Below are 15,417 nucleotides of genomic sequence, written 5' to 3' on the forward strand. Positions count from 1 at the left end.
AAAATGGTCCCTCATTTATATCCCCTTTTTTGTTTTGTTTTGTCACAGATGGGTGTTCTACTGCCATTCAAATATTGTAGGTACTTGAATTCAGCAAAATAACCCAATATAGTCCAATGAGTAAATTATATTTACTCTTTCACTTTTCATCAGTATTTAAAGACTTTCTTCTAGGTACTAGGATACAAGGCATAAGAAAAATAAAAGCTATTATGATACTGTCTGGCTTTTTTTTTTTTTTTATCTAGGATAGGGTCTACAGGGTCTCACTACATAGATCGGACTTGTAGTGATCCGCCTGTGTTCAGCCTCGCAAGAGCTGGGATTACAGGCACAGCACCATGCCCGTCTCAGCACACTCTTGGGGCTGGGCCGGCACAACATGCTGGGGATCGAACCCCAGCCCCTGCATCTGCCTAAGGAGGTGCTTTAGTCCGCTGAGCTATTTGGCCAGCCCTCTATGGCTCTTTTTAAAAGTGCTTAATATCCAGACCTGGTAGCACACACATGTATCCCAGCACTCTAGAGGCTGAGGCAAGAGGGTTGCTGTAAGTTTGAGGCCAGCTTGGTCTATATGATGAGTTCAAGGCCCTGGATTACACAGTGACACCCAAAATGAAGGAAGAAAAATTTTATTTAGCTCATAGTTACTTGGAGATTTCAGTCTATACTCAGCTGGCTCCAAGGCAGAGTGGCACCCGGCAGAGAGCAACCTATCAAGGCTCAGCAGAAAGCAGAGAGTAAAGGAGGAGTAGCAGCAACAAAGGCAAGTGACAGCAAGTCTGTGGCCCTTGTATTGTAACGCAGAGCATCTGCCCCAGGGCACTCACACTCAACACAATGAATCACAAACTCCAGAAGCCATCCCATGACTGCCTGAGGCTTTTTTTGGGGGGGAGGACCACTAGACACAAACCATACCAAACCCTAACACAGAAATAAGATACATTAGGAGGCTGGGGAGATTGTTCAGTAGAATAAGCGCTTGCCTGGCAAGTGGAAGGAGCTGAGCTCAATCCCTGGAGTCAAGGAAAGGAAAGGAAAGGAAAAAAGAAAAGACTAGCAATGGAGCACCACTAGGGGTAGATGGAAGTCATTCATCATCTTTTAAAAATCCAATTCTAAAAGGGTAGTAAATAATAATGATATTTTAAAACATTAACTACGGTGATATAAAGTAAAAAAATGTAAGATCCTCTCTCAGAAATGACATAGCAGAGCTATGGGAATCCAACTCAGTACAAAAAAAAAAAAAAAAAAAAGAATGACATAGTAGTACTTCCAGATCTTTTCATATATATGTGAAACACATACATCTTATACAAATATAAACATAAATTTACATGCTTGTTATATAAATGTGCAACATTCATTTACAGATTACCTGTATTTATATAATATACAAATTGATATGCACCATTTATATAAAATGCACATATGCCTGGTATCATACCATATACTTTTTTCAGATAGTTCCTTTACATTTAATTATCTATAGTAAATTATAACTTACATAAAAATGTGGACAAACTATGTACACAGTAATCATACTGTATACCTACCATCAGGTCAAATAAATGGAAAATTCTGAGTCTCCCAGAAACTGCCCTGAAGTCATTGTGTTGGATTTTATGGGAATCATGTCTCAGCTGTCTTTATAGTTTTACTGGGGCTGAGGTAGGAAAAGGGTCCCATTTATGTAATGTGGCTAATACCTGTAGGGTAAAAGCAGCTTTGATTCTCTGAAAGCCTCTGTGGATGCTCACTTTCTTCTACATTTTAGCACTTAATTCTCTTTTATTTATTGTTGAAATTATTTTCCAAAATGCAATGAATGCAGGTGTCCTTTTATTTCAAAACTTGAAAGTCACCTTTGTTCTAATAGAAGGTTTCCCTGTCCCCACGTGGCAAGCGCTGGGGTTTGTGGGACACAGAGATGGAGGAGATGAAGTGCTTTGCTCTCTCAGTATCTTCTTACGCACACTGAACAGTAGCAGTTATTGTCAGCAGGAGGACTGTTCAAATAACCTTAGTGCCACATTTCCAGGAACAGAAATCTGTGCCACTGCTCAATTTCTTCTGCACATTGAAGTTAAGGAAATGAGTGGATTCTTGCTTGCTAGACTAACTCCACAAGGGTCATGAAAGGTAAACAGCTCTGCTTCTCCACAGCACACACTGTGAATGTGCAACAAATGCACAAGGAGTGAAAAATAAAAGAACAGAAAAGAGTGAATATTATAGGATGCAGGCAATTAGTCTCCTTCACTTGAAGTTTCTGTTTCTTTTTATGAAGACAGGTAAGATGTATTATCTTACTACATACAATAAAATTATACGTTTCAATGTAATCACTTATATTCACTGGCACAGATTTCTGACATACTGTCAGTGGGAAAAACAAAGTTGTGAAATGATATGTTATCTATAAAATATACATCTCTATGTACATCTACCTACCTGTCCTGTGTGTATAAATAGCTGTGTATGTATATACATTTCTATTCATACTCTATTATTCAGAGAAGAATGACTGTAAGACCACACAAGGATCATTACCCTTGGAATCAGGAGGCCAGGAGTTATCTTTTTATTTTCTCCATTAAAAACTCATTTAGCAAACACATACTACTTTCATAGTTAAGGAAAAAAAAAATCAAATTAACAACATACACTCAAAAATACACATGACAAAGAAAATAAAAAAGAAAAACAGACCAGAACACAGAAATGATTGGGAAAGTATTCTTGGAAAATATATGTTAGGCAGTGGGCACCGTAAGACTGGTGCAGTTTACAGACAAGTCAGGAGGAGAGGGAGTGGGAAGGGGATGAAAGCTTCCATTAGGGAAGAAATGAAAGTAGTATCCAAAGAGAACCAGAAGGGAGTGCACCTGGCAGAGCTGATTCCAGTTTACATTAAAAGAGATGACTAAATGGACTCAAGAGAGCCATAGCATAAGGTATGGAATGCCATCAATAGTAAGAGTTTATAGCTGGTTTAATAGGAGACAGAAGTCATCATAGGACGTTTCACAAGGACGTAAAATGCGATAATACGAACCTCATGGAGTAGTATAAAATGAGATAAACCTGTGAAAATCCTTGGGAACCTGCCAGCAATTACAGGTTTTATCAAGTAAGTTATATGAAAAGTTGCAAGGGAGGGAGATTACCTTGGTGCTCTTGCACAATGTTCGTTACAGGGGAAGACAGACCCAAAGCAAGCAGCTGCCTCAGCCATGTGATGCACCTGAATGAGCTTGCCCAGTTTCACAACCTGAAAGTGCAGTCACAGTCCAAATCACAGGATGGCTGTAAGGACTGAATGTACACCAAATGGCACAACCAAAATGCACTGGTTCACTTCTCAACTGTTATAAGAATCCGGATACGTATTGATAAGGATCAGAACCAGTGCTCTCGTCATGAGTGGAGAAGAGTTAGCCAAGAGACTTTTTCTAAGTAAATGATCAACAGGGATTTACATACTAGACATAGGGAATGAAAGTGTGAAAGGCAAAGACTCCCAAGGGGACTGATGGAACAGTGATGTCTCTGGTACCAGCTTGTCCAGTCATGACTGTCTCAAGTGAGTGTCATCCTTTCTGTCTCTACTCCCCCCACCCAGTAGCCATTTCCAGCTGGCTACAAGGTGATTTCCTTATATTAGTACAAAGAAGACCTGCAATTTCTACAATAAAAGTACATTTACATTCATTTGGTTTCAAGAAAAAATTTCAAGCAGGCACAAAATTTCTGAAAGAATTAATCCTTTTTAGGGTTTATTTATTTTTGTACCATATGTGAGCCAGAATTGCAAAATTCTGAAGATCAATAAAAATTAACCACCTAAGTGGTTCGGATTTCTTGAACTTTGATTTTTTTTTTTCCTTTCAAGTGGATTCTGACTTGTGGGTTACACAGAACATGTAACTTACAATAATGGTTCTTATACCATTATAGAATTCCTAGAGGTCAGAAAGTCTGAGGATTATAACATGTTAAACACAAAAACTGGGAAAGCCCTAAGGCCATCTGCCACACACATACCTTACTTTCCCAGAAGGTCACATCTTTGTAGAAGATGACAGGGCTAGCAATTTTGTAACTTAGCCTCAGGAACTAGTTGTGACTCTGGAATGTGACATTCTCTTGCAATGTAGTTGGTCACCATCACATGAAAATCTTGAATTTTTTTTTAACCTGTGTCTTACTTTTCTCATTGATGAGATAAATACTTGACACCCACAAGTTAAGGAAGGAAGGGCTTATTTAGCTCACAGTTTATAGAAGTTTCAGTCCATAATGGGCTGGCTCCAAAACAGGCTGGTATAGCATACAGGCAGGACAGAGGAAAAATAGTTCATGGCAGGCAGAAGGCAGTGAAGCGACAAGTGACAACCTCAGCTTTTCCTATCCCTTATCCAGGCTACTTAGGGCAGGTGGCACTCACATCCTTAGTCTAGTGCCCCAGAGCCTAGCACTGCACCATGAATCAATACTAGAGTCACACACTCTAGACCCAGCCATCTCTGAAAAACCCCACCTGTGACTACATAAGCCTTTGGGGGACATCTAGAAACAACCATAACAATCTGCTAGTTCCTGTCAGAGAATCTCATTCACACAACAGTCCTACAGTCTAAACTAGCAACCTACCTGTTGTAGTACTTTGGTTAGAACTTTAAAAGAACATTAATGTACTGTTTCTATATATAGCATTTGAAGAGATTACAAAAATATGAAGTAATGTGTCTTTTTATTTTTTATTTATTTTTTTTGGCAGAACCAGGGATTGAACTCATGCCCTTGCGCTTGCCAGGGAAGTGCTTATTTCACTGAGCCATCTCCCTGGCCCTGAAATATGTCTTTTTATTTACAATAATATGAAGAGGAGGAGGAAGGGGAGGAAGAAGAAAAAACAAAATTGGTCCAGGCTACTAACTGCTGCTACTGAGGATGAACACACAGCCATCCACACATGCTGTGCCCATTTTGTATACAGTATGCTTGAAATCTTCCATAATAAAAATGGGCATATACCTATTTTTCAAGACTATCTTTTAACTCTAGACCTAAAAAAGAACATCAAGGCACGATTAATAATACTGAAAGAAATGCATCCTTAAAACATGAGTTAAGATTTCAAGAGTTCCTAATTTGCTCAACAATAACAAAAAGCATGGCAGACAATAATCCTTACTGCATGCCCTATACTTATATAAAGCTCATCATCACAACGGAGCTTTGCGACACTGGGAGATCCAGTAGATAATATTCTAATGTGTGAGAAAGAAATGCATTATTCAGAGGTATTCAGTGATTTTCATTTAATTCAATCATTTATTCCATCAACATGTACTGAACACTTGCTATGTGCCAGGCAGATCTGTCCTGAGTGTTAGAAACAAAGAAACTAACATGTTTCCTTGTTTTGTGAGGAACATAATACATAGATTTTTAAACTGATAATTACATGATAATGGTACCTATGGTATGATTAAATGTTTTTCAAAATTTTTTTTACATAGGTGGGAAAGATAGCAAACTAAGCCCCTGCTTAGGCAAGCACAGGAACCAGGGTTTAATCCCTGGCACCACACGCAACGCCGCCCCTCCCCGCCGCTGACACTGGGTGTGGTGGTGACACCTGTAATCCCAGTGCTGGTGAGGCTGAAAGCAAGAGAATCACTATGGGTCTGGGGTACTCAGTGAGACCCTGTAGCAAATACGTAAAAAAATAATAAAATTTTTTTACAATGACTTAGAGAGTAAGAAATACTGCATATAAAAATATTTGACTATATATTTTAATATAGTCAAACTCCAGTATACACCAGAATATATTTGTTTATTTACTTTGTCTTTTTCGGACTTACTATGTAGTTCAGCCTGGCTGGAGCTTGTGGCAATTCTGCATCAGCCTCCCAAGTTCAGGGATTACAGATGAGTATCACTATATCCAGCACAAATACATGTTTAGGTGAAACAAAATTTTTGTGGAAAAAAAATTTTATGAAACAACTTTCTTCCTATGCATTTTAGACATTGGTATGTTTTTTTTTTTTTTTTTTTTTGGCAGAACCAGGGATTGAACTCAGGCCCTTGCGCTTGCCAGGCAAGCACTTATTCTACTGAGCTATCTCCCCGGTCCCTGGTATGTTCTAATGTACCCTTTCTAGGTATTTTTCTGTTTAATGAAATATTAGTCACAATATTTGCTCCATATACTAGGGTTGTGACTTGTAGTGTATAAAAGTGCTACAATGAGTTTATCAGAGCTCTGGGGCAACACAAACCCTGACCTAGGGAGCAATGAAAAACTTTAAGGAGTTTGGTATGAAAGCACTACAATGTGAGGTCTAGAACAAAGATCTTCAAAAATATTAATGACTTTGCTCTTAAGACACAGTTCTGTTTCACACAGGCCAAATCTAAGGCAACAACAGACTAGGAACACACTAGGAAGCTATAGAAATAAGTCATTGTCTTGAAAGAATGTCAGCAGTCATTCAGATTTACTGAATCCTCACACTGTGGCATAGTAATTTCCTGTAGATTAGATCATTCTATGATGACCTATAAAATAGCTTTAAGCATCTTTTTGTGACATATCATGTAGTTAATGACTCTATCTTGAGACTATAAAGTTTTTTTTCTATGTTTGATAACTATACTTTTCTGACTCTATAAAGCCCTAAAAAGCAATAGGCCAAAATAATATATAATAATTTTTAATCAATCACCAATTTATACTGCATTTTTTTTCAATGCCTTCATCCTCTATTTCAAAATCTCAAAAACATGCTTTTAGGGGCTGGGGAGACAGCTCAGTGGAGAAAGCACTTGCCTGGCAAGGGCAAGGGCCCGGTTCTGCCAAAAATGAACAAACAAAAAAACTTGCTTTTAATGCAGAGAGCTGTGCTTACTATGCACAGAACTCCATGGAGACACAGTAAGTGCGGGTCCTTTCTCTTGAACTAGGATCTCGGGCTGCTGCCCCTGCTGTCTAAGAAAGATAGAGGCAAAATCAGGGAGACCAATGCGCTTGACTTTGCTTGGTCCCTTTCTTTAATAGGACAGTTTCTAGATTTAGGTACAGTACTTGTTTTGCAAATCCATTTTGTCCTCTTACATCCAAGACTCATTTTGTGAACTTGACCTAGACTGGTAACTTCTTTGTGCCTTTTATCCATTAGCTAACAAGAAAAGGTGCTTTCCCACATGAGCACGTGATCAACTTACAATAGTACTATTATGGCCTGAACATTCAGCTCATTGAAAGGGATACTGACACTGAACAGAAAATAGACAAAAGGAAGAAAGTTAATTCGACTTCATCAGACATACAGCAACTGCAACTGCTTCTCATGCCTACTTCCCAAAGGGGAAGCATTGTTTGAGCAGTAATGGTAAAAGATTTAGTTGTCTGATAGTTTAAAAAAACAGTATTCATAAAATCAAAGTAAAATGAACCAAACTAAAAACCAGTCTATATCTGAAGCTTTAATTATACTCAGTGATCTTATAAAGTTGAAAAAACTCTTACAAGCATTAACTCAGTAACAGAGGGGCAGTCACAAGGAGAAATGTGTGTGTATACACACACACACACACACACACACACACACACGCACAATCTCTTATGTATTTATTTGGTACAGGCTCTTGCTAGGCAGCTCGGACTTGCAGTGATCCTCCTGTCTCAGCCTCCCCAGCACTGTGATTATAGGCATGCACAACCACACCCAGTTTTGGTAACAGCACAGTGTGCCTGGCTTCTGGGGCCCTTACAGCATACGGTACTGGGGATCACACCCGGGTCCTTGCACTTGCCAGGCAGGCGCTTAGACCGCTGAGCTATCTTCCCAGCCAGACAATATTATTTTTGAGAGCTAATGAAAAACCATAAGCCATTTGTAAAAATATTCTAGCATTTGGATGAATTTCTTTTTTATGGAAGATATTTTTAGGCTTAATAATACTGAGTATTCTAAAGAAGTCTGCATGAGTTAGTGAAATACAAATTATAAGGTCTTCAAAAGACCTTCATGTTGTGTCGTATATTGTTTTGTTTGGCTGGTGGTGCTGTTGATCAAACCTAGAACCTCGCTCATACTACACAAGTGTTCTACCACTGAACTACATCCCCTGGTGAGGTCCACTTTAATTTAGATCACACAGAATAACATTATGAAAACTCTCTAAATATTTATTTGAGATTCAAATGATAAAACAATCAACCAAAGATAGGTAGCTAAAAAATAGTATTCTAGTTCAGACTTTTTAATGCATAATTATCTTTACAGAGAAAAGTAGAAATAGAAAAACAAATATTGGACTCTAAAATTAACTTCATCTACATTAGAACATAAACTTGGTATTATTTTATTTCCTAAAAATTTTAACACTACATCCAGCTTTGTATAAAGCATCTTTCATTAATATATGTATCTCTGGGTATTTTCAACTCAGTATACCCCAAGCCAAACTCATTTTTTATCTTTTCCTCTTGCTACCCCTCTTCCCCTGCCTCATCCTGAATTCTAGTGGTCTTCAAAATGGTATGCACAAGAAAACTCAGTGAAAGGAAGGTTAAAATAGGAAAATCTTTTGTACTGAATACATGCTTCAAAAGTACTATTAAGGGGCCAGCCATGTAGCTCAGTGGATTAAAGAGCCTGCTTAGGCAGACACAGGGATCAGGGTTTGATCCCCGGCATGCTATGCTGGCCTCGCCCCCGGGGCGCACTGAAAGGGCAACTGAGACTGGGTAAGGTGGTGCGCGCCTGTATCCCAGCGCTTGGGAGGCTAAAAACAGGATGATCACTATGAGTCTGATCTGTGTAGTGAGACCCTGGAAACCCTGTACTAAAATACATTAAAAAAATACTATTAAGAGTCTATAATTTTTAAAGAAGTTGAGACTACTGATCCAATTTAACACAGGCTTCTTTCTGTACTGCCTTCAGTGTCTCCATCTACTAAATGCTTAGATTCTCTCTTATAGTCTCTTCTTCTTTCCCATTTCCACTGCTTTGGCGGCAGCTGAAGAATCCAGTATGCCTGGATTTCTGTTGCACCATTTCTATCTTGTTGCACTTCTGGGAATGTCTTTCCAACTTATCTTCCATCCTACCATGAGAGGCATCTTCCATTAGTTGCAAGCTTTGTGACTTTGGGGAAACCACTCAGGCACTCTGAGCTCCTGTTTCCACCTCCGAGCAGTCATGTGAACAGCTTATAAGACCTCAACGTGACCACACAAGAGAGGTGCACGGCACCGTGAAAGGCACTGCGACGCCATCACCTTGCTCTAGGCTCACCTACTACTGTCTCCTGTCTTGCTCCCGCTGTGCTACCCCAGGACCTAGCACATCACACACCAGTCCCTCTGGGACATACGCACTTCTCAGATACAGCACATGCTCTCAGCCCCCTGGGCTCTACATCCTCAGCCTCAAATGTCCTTTTCTGCCTTCTTTAGTGAAATTCTACTCAAGCTTCAAGACCTAGCTCAACTGTCAACTCTTTCTGGAAGAGTTTAATCTTTGATCAAAAATTCCGTTTAATCTTTGATCAAAAATTCATCATATTCCCTTTGTGTTTTCCCAGCACACTGCTTGTACCTTTATTTTACTATGTATGTATATAATACTATTACTTATTTCCATATGTTTTATCTGCATTGCATGGTCAGAAAGCATGCCTTTTTTCTTTTTATTTTCAACACAGACCTTCTACTGAAAGGGATTTGTCTGCTCACTGCATTAATGAATCACAATACTTTTAAAAGAAATACATTTTTGCCAAAACTCTAATCATTTAACTTTTGAAATAATTTTTAAAAATACAATGCTGAAAAACAACAAAATTTTATTTAATCTTTACAACTGTAATGCAGCATGGGGTCTGTCTAAAAGTGTACCTGGATTTAGTGTAAGTGCTTACTATGCTTTTTGGCTTGTAAATCTAGCTATGTATGTATATATGTACATATGATAATTATTTTATAAGAATTTATAAATAAATGAATCCAATGCTGGTAAATGGGAAGTGGATGGTAGGGAAAGAGAAAAAAAATGATGAGATGTGTTAGGTACATGTGCTATATGTACCTATTCCCCACAATGAATGTAACCATATGCACCATAAACATGTAATAAAAATTAAAAAGAGAATTAATAATTAAAAGTGAAAGATACTAAGGAAATTCCCTAAAATTTTGCAATCGTAGTAGTTAAGATTTAATGCATAGAATAAAATTATTTTTAAATTGTCAAACTGACTTAAATTAATATCCACAAGCAGAACACCAGCAAATCTACTAATAAAGGACAGTGGTTCAAACAGGTATTAATGGTACATACATAGAAATATTATGAATCAGTTTAAAATTATTTTTTCAAATATTTAATTAACTCATGATAATGAGTGAAATAATCAGAATACTATGCTAATCCCAATTTTGCAAACATGTATTTTTCCAGAAACAAAGATTAATAAGGAAATATATAGAATGCTAATATATGGTAATCTCTAGGTTAATAGAATAATACACAATCTTTATTTTGCTCTTATATTAACTGAATTTTGTATAATATACACATTTTTATAGCAAGAAAAGTAATTCAAAAAAGACTAATTAAAATGTCCTAATTAAAGTTGAATCAGACTTGCAAACACCAAAAAATATTTTATTAGCAAAGTGGAAGGCATTTTCACTTTTACTTTGGGAGGGTGTTGGTGAGACAAGGTTTTGTACTTAGTTAAGGCTGGCCATCTACTCACTACGTGGTCCAGGCTGCCCTTGAATTTGTGGCAATTTTGTCTTAGCCTCCTGAGTGCTGGAATTACAGGTGTACACCATCATTCACAGAGAACTTTTTTTTTTTTCAAAATAAACCCCAATGGGATTTTTATTTTTTTTAAAGAGGGAAAAAACCAAAAGCAAATAACAAGGATAAGACAATAACAAAGCAAAATAAAACTGTAAAAATGGCACAGAATTTCAAAACAAAAGTAGAAAATTAACAATGGTTGTTATATTACATATTGTAATCAGATTCGTTGCTCACCCAGATAACTTTTAATATTAATCTCAACACACTTGTGCTGACATCATTAAAAACCCAAAGTTAAAGCTGCAGTGTAAGGCAGATATTAATAACACTTCTCAGTTCTCCACAGGGAGCAGCATACACGTCCATCTGACTGATCGCTTGGTAGGCAGGCAGCAGAGCAGTGGCTGTGGACCAGAGGCCTGGCCAGCATTCCATCAGCTAGCACCTCCCTCCACCCCCATGAATGACCAGTCCACACTCACTCACTGTCATCTGCTAGGCTGACACAAACACGGTTTATCAAACTGCCATCACAAGGGCAGGCCCTCTTCCTCACAGATCTGGTCACTGCCTCCCCCAGTTTGTGGCTCACGGATCTGGGGACTGTCCCCCCCAACTTCAGCATAGAAAGCTGAGGGCAGGAATTCATTCTTACTGAACAGGAACCTGCAAAACCTGAGTAAGCTTCTTGGGCGGTAAAGGGAGGTTCCAAAACAGCCTGAGAGACCTCTGGCACTGCAGCATGCAGGTCATGGCTCTGCACACAGAGCGATGGGTCATCCAGGAACCCCAGGGGGGCTGGAAATGCAGGCAAGGGAGGACACAGAGATGAGGAGACAAAGGTCTGGAAGGGCAATCTCATCAAAGAGGCAGAGAAAGGGGGAAACTCAGAGCAAAAGCAGAAATAACCAGACTACCACCTGGGGAGGAATGAAGAGAAAGGAGAAAGCCTTCTTCCTCTCTTCTGGCTGCTGGCTCGTTCTCTTCCCAAATTTACTCCCTACTCATGCTCATGCCCACCCCATCAGAATCACATTTTATTCTCAAGAGTCACTCCTACTTTCTCTGTCTTGACAAGTACATCCCTTCCTCCAGGAGCCGGAGAGCAGGAACCTAGAGAAATACCATCCCCAGGGGGCCGTGGCACAGGTCCTGGTCTCCCAAGGCACTGCACTGAGATTTAGCCACATCCTGGCAGCACAGAGAGAAGGGATGGCGCTGGGACAGCAGCTGCATACCTTGCTACTCTCTGTCCCTGGCCATGCTGTCCTCATGTGCACTCTCTCCAACTACAAAGGATACACTGTCTTCAGTTACAAGCCGCCCACAAGAAGATCCCATGAGTGGAATTTATCACCCGATAATCATATGGTCATCTTCCTTTTCTGGTGAATTTCTAAAATGTTATTTTTAAATATTAGGACTGGACATGTTTAAAAGTAAATCTACATGACTTTGGCCACAAGAATATTTAGTAAAGCCTAATGCTTCAGGAAGGAATGAATATTTCCACAGTGCATCATCTCAATTTCCAGGATGTCAACTTAATACGCCAAGAATAACTCAAGACAAAATGCTGGAATTTTTTCTTTTTAAATAAAATTATATGCATTTGTTATTTGCAAATAGATATAAAAGCTGAACTGAATCAAAACTGTAAATAACTATTAAATATATATATATATATATATATATATATATATATATATATGCACTCGAGTTGAATTGTAAAGTCCACTAAAATTGTATTTCAGGAGGCAGGAGATGGCTCAGTGGCACAAATGCCTGCTTGGCAAGCGCAAGGTCCTGAGTTCAATTTCTAGTACCAGAAAAAAAAAAAATGTAATTCAGGGCTGGGGAGATAACTTAGTAGACTAGGTGCTTGCCTGTCAAGTGCAAGGTCCTGAGTTCAATCCCTGGTACCACAAATAAATAAATAAATAAAATTAAATTGTATTTCAGAAATTGTTACTTGACAAGTCAGAAAACATATCATGTCTATGGAAATGTGTTCACTTCCCAGTTTAAGTGTGTTATTCTACACTTCATCAAACAGTATGGTAATTTGTCTAAAATTTCCAAAAGCTGTACTCCCTGAAGTGAAAACTAAAAAGTCCTTATAGAGCTTCTTCAGCAAATAAATATAATTTGCTCCTGTGTTAAAATATTTTTCTTGTAAAATGTACCAAAAAATGAAAATGGGGCCTATATGGAAAAAATGCACACCCAGGGACTGTGCTTGATCAGTGTGCTGTGAGGGCTGCCCAGGTGCTCTCCCTCCCCACAGCCCCTGACCCTTGCCAGGCACTGGCACCACAGCCCTGGGAACAGCCAGGGGTGACTTTCACCCTGTCTACCTCTCTTGCAGCTCTCGGGCAGCCGAACAACCCAAGCATGAGACAAGAGCTGTTGGCCTCTGTGGAACTGCCTAACAGTGTTGACTACTAGAAAGAAAGGCAGGGTTTGAGGTGAAGAGAGTTGAAAGGACAGAGAGAGCTTAAAAGGGCAACTACTGATGCAAGGAAAGCTTTACTTCTACCTAATTTGTTTCTTGGCACTGCCCCTGGCACTGTACCTCTGAATGGCAAACTCAACACTGGTTGAAGAGCTGATTAATTTAACCTCTGAGGTAATGTGCAAGAATACTAAGTTCTTAGGCTTGGCTTCTCTGAGGAATCACCACATTTAACCAAAGAAAGATATGCTGTGCATGTAGTACATTGCTGTTGCCTTTAACTCCATGAGGAAGCACTTTATTTTAGGAACATAGGTTTTAGTAAAGTTACTCCAAAATAATCACTAATGAAAAAACAGAAAGTTAATATTCTAAAAAAGAGATCATATTATCACTGTTGTTCTGAGAGAGAAGAGAGAGAGAGAGAGAGAGAGAGAGAGAGAGAGAGAGAAAAAACGAATGAAAATGCCCAGCCTCTGTAGGCCTCAGTGACTTCCTCTGTTAAGTGGGAACACTGCTAATCACCTGTGTCAAAGCACTTTAAACAGCGGTGGACATGTAGGAAGTGCTCAAAGAGGTCAATAGTTGTTATAGGTTTCAAGAAAATGGCCACTACTCATCAACCAGAACAGAAAGCTCAGACATAAGTTCATGCATTTGGGAATCAGCTGATCTTTGACAAAGGTATCAAGACATACATCTGATAATAGATCAATATTAAAAGAAAATCGGGAACTCAATAGCAAAATAATGAACAAGTTAGAAATGGGCAAAGGATCTGAATGGACCTTTCTCAAAAGAAAACATGTGAATGACCAGCAAACATACCAAAAAAAAAAAAAAAAAAAAAAAAAAAAACCACAAAAAAAAAAAAAAAAAAAAAAAAAAAAAAAAAATGTAACTACTCTAACCAAGGAAACAAACTAAAGCCACAGCGAGAGACACACCAACTCATGCTAGTTAGAATGCCTACTACCAAAGAGACAAAAATTAAAAGTCCCAGAGAATACTGAGAAAAGGGTTTACAATCCCAATGTTGGTGGGGCTATAAACTAGTACAGCCACTACGGAGCCACTCTTCTTTATGGAGATTCCTTAAAAATTTTAAAACAGATTGTTCTGGCACCACCCCGGGGCATGCTGAGACAGCAACTGAGACTGGGCATGGTGGCATGTGCCTGTAATCCCAGAGCTTGGGAGGCTGAAAACAGGAGAATCACTACAAGTCCAGTCTATGTAGTGAGACCCTGTACCAAAAAAAAAAAAAAAAAAAGATTAGTACCACATGATCTAACCTATATGTGAAATCTATGACAGCTGAATCCCTGCAGTAGAGAACAGAATGGTGACTACCAGAAGCTGAAGGAGGGGGACAACAGGGACAAGGGAGATGTTGGTAAAGAGCACATACTTGCAGTTAGACAGGAGGAATAAATTTTAGTGATCTATTGAATGGCATTGAGATCACAGTAATAATAATGCATTTTTCAAAATTGCTAAGTAGATTTTTTTTTTCTTTTTTTTTGCCATATCAGGTATTGAACCCAGGACCTTACACTTGCCAGGCAAGCACTTATTCCACTGATCTATCTCCCTGACCCTATTTTAAGATGTTTTCATCATAGAAAAGTAGGTGAGGTGAGAGGTATCTTAGTGTGATTTAATCATTCCACAATATACTCATGTATCAAACATCACACTATATCTCATAAAAAATTATAAATTAAAAGCATTTTTAAAAATTGTTACTACTGTAAGATGATATGCTTGCATCCAGTTTTTTTTAAAAAAATATACGATTAACTTATTTAATAATTTGTGGAGACTACCGAGGGCCGTGGGATCCTGAATAGACCCAGAGCACAGGTCCGGCAAGTGAGTGAGACAACCGGGGACGCGGGATCCTGAACAGACCCAGAGCGCAGGCCCGGCGAGTGAGTGAGACGACCTGGGCTCCTCAGGATCCTGAACAGACCCAGAGCGCAGGCCCAGCACGGACCCTTCAGCAGAACTCCCTGAAAAGAGGCTAGAGGCAAGACCCACCCAGCTGATTCAGGAGCAGAACATCTTGCCAGAGAGACACAAAGGGTTTAGCTCTAACGGTTGCAGCAGAAA

At 39.0% G+C, this 15,417-nt stretch overlaps 1 protein-coding gene across 2 annotated transcripts in view; it reads right to left on the bottom strand.

The window, feature by feature from the left end:
• Nsmce2 (NSE2/MMS21 homolog, SMC5-SMC6 complex SUMO ligase) overlaps positions 1-15,417 on the bottom strand; it is a 274,256-nt gene that overhangs the window by 123,735 nt on the left and 135,104 nt on the right. The window lies entirely within an intron of this gene.

The sequence above is a fragment of the Octodon degus genome, unplaced genomic scaffold (assembly GCF_000260255.1).
Source record: "Octodon degus isolate 3935 unplaced genomic scaffold, OctDeg1.0 scaffold00062, whole genome shotgun sequence".
In the NCBI taxonomy this organism is placed as follows: Eukaryota; Metazoa; Chordata; class Mammalia; order Rodentia; family Octodontidae; genus Octodon; species Octodon degus.